Genomic DNA, 5,081 nt, shown 5'->3' on the forward strand with positions numbered 1-5,081 from the left:
ACCATACAAGATTTCCTCATGATCTCAGACAGTCACCAAGTGTTTTAATTTTTTCTATAAACAACAATAGAGAACCAGTGATTACAACAACCAGAACATCCTTTTTCCTTTCTAATAAGAAGTAAACTCATGCCTTTCTCAAAGAACCATAATCCCAAAAGCTTTCCAATCAGATTTTCTTCTTTCCTTCTCTATTGAGTCTCACCATGATTAATCTTCAAGTTTGTTCTTTGAATTACATCTTTAATATACTATTTCTTCTCGTTCTTTTCCTCCCTACTATCTATGGAGATTGTATGTGTGATGATTCTGGGAACACAGGGAATAACAAAAGCGCAGCACTTAAATATAAATTGGGTTCAATTGCTTCCATTCTTGTTGCTAGTGCTGTAGGGGCAAGTATCCCATTGCTAGGTAGGAGGTTTAAGGCTCTTAAGGCCAGAAAATGATTTCTTTTTCATCATCAAGGCCTTTGCGGCCGGTGTGATTCTAGCAATCGGGTTCATTCATGTACTACCGGATGCATTTGCAGACTTGACTTCACCATGCCTTAATCAAAATCCATGGGGCATTTTTCCCTTCACAGGTTTCTTTGCAATGTTGTCATCTATTGGAACATTAATGGTGGATGCTTATGCCACTAGCTATTTTAACAAGATGCACTTTAATAGTCAGGTGAAGAGCTTGTTTAAACTACTATATACAATATCACTATTATGCCTATATAAGTGACTTTTTTTCATTAATTACTTTTTTAATCTCTCTGTTTAATTTTTTAATGATGTTTTTTAAGTTGTTATTAAAACACATGCATGCAGGCTGTTACAGATGAGGAAAAAGACAATGAGCACGAGGGTCACATACATGTTCATACACATGCGACACATGGTCATGCTCATGGCTCAACCATCCATTCTGAAGGAATCAATTCAAAAGAATTAACTCGTCATCGTGTTATAGCACAAGTAATTGGCTATTTTCTAAGTTCATTTTTTGCTCTAATCTTTCCCATTAATGGTTCATTTGGAAAGAGGAATTCAAAGAAAAAAAATTGGAATTTAATCTTAGCATTAAAAAAAGTATGAATTTATAGAATTTTTTCTATTGACGAAATTTATGAATAGATTTCATCTTTATTAATATGTCAATTTAAATTAACTAAATATAAAATGGATTTCAAACTCATAATATCATAAGTGATTTTCTTTTAACAAAATGTCTAAAACTCATATCATAATGTGTTGTTAAATTTATATCAAACAATTTATGTTAATAATTGTTCTTCATATCCTTTACTTTAAATCCTCAAATCCAAACACAATCCAAAGTATTTCATATGATTTCTTACTTTGATCGTTTTTTGTTTTTGTTTTTTTGTTTTTTTGATTTTTTGTTTTTTGTTTTTTGTTTTAAGGTACTGGAATTAGGAATTGTTTTTCATTCAGTAATTATTGGAGTGGATATGGGTGCTTCTCAAAGCGTTGCTACAATTAGGCCTCTCCTAGTAGCCTTTTCTTTCCATAAATTTTTTGAGGGTGTAGGTCTTGGAGGCTGCATCGCTCTGGTATGACACAAAATGGTTCAGCCATATATAATAGTGCTCGTTTGGATAGCACTTATTAGTGCTGCACCTGGGTTTCCTCAGTTTTTTTTTTTTTTTTTTTTAGCCGCAATGGTTGATCCTTTTTCTGTGAACAGTACACTTGTGCACTGTTCACGGATCCCACAAACTCTACTTTTTATCAACTTTTTCATTAAAAATGGGTTTCACAGCACTATTCACACATTTAAAAATTATTTTGTTACAGTATTTTCAGTTTTCAATTTCAGCAAAATAAATTCTATCCAAACAGACCCATAACTTCTGATAGAGCCCGTTTGGATAGACTGTTTTAAATCCTTAACGCGTGTTTTTATTAAAAACGCCAATACTTGTGCGTTTGGCACTGTAATTTTACTAGAAATTGCATTCTTTCAAACGCAAAATATCACATTTTGAAAATGGAGTTTCAGATCACTTTTTGAAAACAGCACTTAAAACGCAGATCTCGTAATACTTTTTAAGGCTTGAATACCTAATACCCTCACGCATTTGCTAAATGACAAAATCACCGGCCAGCAAATAACCTCAACTCCCTGACTTTCTAGTGCCTACACTGTGCTCAAGGTCTCAGGCGGATGTTGGAACGGCAGTGGAGAATGTTGATACAAAAAAAAAGAGCTCACTCTTTGCAGTATTGAAAATGGAAATAAGAGAGCACCACTCGCAGGGACAACATGTCCACTTGCTCTTTTTTCCATGTTTGCAATAACAAGTTGTCCGTGTGAAGGAAATCTCTGCTTACTCTCTCTGCTATCTCTTTTTCACTTTCATTACTTGTGGTTGATATTAGCTTTGGGGAAAGAGAAAGTAACTGGGGTTATTTTAATTTAGTTGTTGCTTTTGATAATAATACTTTTTTTTTATTTAAAGAAAAAGCTAGAGGGGTAGTGAATATTATTATTATTATTACTATTTTCATGAGCTATTTCAGATATGCTAGAATGATATCATCAAAATTAAGTCTTTTCTAGTCCTTTTTGGTAATTTGCACCAAAACAAAAATTTTAGACTAATACTATACACGAATTTTACCAAACGTTTTAATATAATTTTTAAAATTGTGTTTTCCAAACGCACATTTTAAAAACGTTATTTTTAAAAACGCTCATTTTCTAACAGCTTATCCAAACAGACCCTATGGGTTTTGAAAATGATATCTAGTGTACCGTTCTGATTTTTTATTATATTTTATTTAAAATTAGGTATAGACTGTATAGTTAACATGTCTTCATAATGATCACATCCTCATTTCTATAATAGTTGTTATTAATAGATAAAATAATATAACTTTTAAACTAATTAAACAAGGTGTTGATTAACACTATAATATTCAGCAAAAAAAAAAAAAAAAAAAGATTAACACTACAATAATTCTAAATTTCAAGTTGATTGGCTTAGCACAAATCAATTAAATTATTGATAAATTACCCAAACACTTTCTTCCATATGTTAATTTGTCATTTATAGTAGATTATCTCAAAGTTAACTTCTTCTTTTTTGGCTATGTAGGCTCAATTTAAATCTAAGTCCGCGGCAATAATGTCATTTTTTTTCTCACTCACAACCCCGCTAGGGATTGTAGTCGGTATTGGAATATCAAGCACTTACAACGATAATAGCCCAACTGCTCCAATTGTTGAAGGCACTTTCAAAGCTCTTGCTGCTGGGATTCTCATATATATGGCACTTGTTGATCTATTAGCAGCAGATTTCATGAACCCAAGACTTCAAAGTAATTTGAGGATCCAATTTGGGTCAAATGTCTCACTTTTTCTAGGGCTGGATGTATGGCACTCATAGTAAAATGGGCATGAATCTTAAAAACTGTACATTATTAAGTTGTGCCTGTCATGAATCATGATGTGTATATATATATATATATATATATATATACACATTTTGGGTGCAAATTCCGGATTTTTATACACAATGTCAAGCCACCATAAATAAATAGAAGGTACATATATATATATATATATATATATATCACATAAAATTTTATTATATTACATTTTAACTTAAATCAAAAGAAAAAAAAATGCCATTAAAATAAGGATAAAGTTTAGCTACAAAATTGGTTGTAGCCTAAGGTTACAACCTTACTCAATAAAATAAATATTACTACATATTTTGAAAATCTAACTATTAAATTGCATGTTCTTAATGCTTTTAATACATATTTCAAATTTTATGTTAATTAGATATTATTTACTATATGATCTATAAGATTATATTTTATGCATAATTTTAAATTACAAAAATTTGCGATTTAAATAATTTATTGATGACATAGCTATTATTTTTTAATTTTCTAGAAATTTTGTAAGTATGGAGGATATAAAAAGAAAATGTAATCTAATAGTGGATTTATAAACATTCACTACCAATAAAAAAATATTGAGTAAGGTTGTAACCTAAAGTTACAATGAATTTCGTAACTAAACTTTGTCCTTAAAATAATATAAACATTGGTTTTATTTGATTAGTTACTTGACAACCTCATCCTACACTCTTTGTCCTTACTTTGCACTTTTTTTAAAAGAAAAACTTTATTTATTTATGTATCTAATTTTGTTTTAACAGTTTCTCAACCCAAAAAAAGAAAAAAACAGTTTTAGCCCAGTCCTCCATTCATGGTAACAATATTTTACATTTATAGTCTCATAGGATAAGAAGCCATATAGGGAAATGTTGTCGTTAGACAAAGTTTTTGTTATTTCATTTTAATTTGTTAGTTTTAGTTTCTTCCTTAATCTTTTTTTTTTTTTCATTTTACATTAGGTATTCTTTAATTTATTTCATTAAAATTTAGTGTTGTTTATTTATGGAGTAGTTTTGTTTTATATGATTTATAATCTAATTGGATCTAGATTTTTTGGTTTTTGCATCCAATAATTCACTTGTCACAAAAATTAAAAAATTAGATAGGACACACAGCGCAAAATTGAATTTCAATTAAAATTTAATTTAGAATCTAATTGAATTTAGATTTTTTGATTTTTGCACCTAATAATTCACTTAACATACAAATTTAAAAATTGGATGAGACACGTAGCACAAAATTAAATTCTAATTTAGAATTTAATTAGATTTTCTCTTAGTTCCATGCTGATATTTAGTGAGTATTGAATACAATATTTATTGGTTTACCAAAACAATTATGAATTATTATCTATAAAAATAACAATTTAAACATTCAAGCTAATAAAGTTTTGTCAATGGCTCATGGCTCAATGGCTCATGGGTCCATTAAGGTCAGCTTGCTTCTAAAACTTTTTATTCTTGAAAATTCAATATTCCACTAAGTTGAAACTCATGAGTCAAACTAGCCGTTATGTGTGGGCTTTACAACATTGTTACTCATGAGTTTAAACTCAGTGGAATATTGAATACCTCTTTTTATTTATTTGTTCATTCGACCTAACTCTCCTTCAAAATATTCCAAAATCTCTAAAAATTCCCAAAAAAAAAAAAAATT

At 29.6% G+C, this 5,081-nt stretch overlaps 1 pseudogene; it reads left to right on the plus strand.

Annotated features, from left to right (window-relative positions):
- Positions 1-206: 206 nt before the first annotated feature.
- LOC115987478 lies at positions 207-3,417 on the plus strand (annotated as a pseudogene).
- Positions 3,418-5,081: the final 1,664 nt, after the last annotated feature.

This window comes from Quercus lobata, chromosome 4, assembly GCF_001633185.2.
Source record: "Quercus lobata isolate SW786 chromosome 4, ValleyOak3.0 Primary Assembly, whole genome shotgun sequence".
Classification (NCBI taxonomy): Eukaryota; Viridiplantae; Streptophyta; class Magnoliopsida; order Fagales; family Fagaceae; genus Quercus; species Quercus lobata.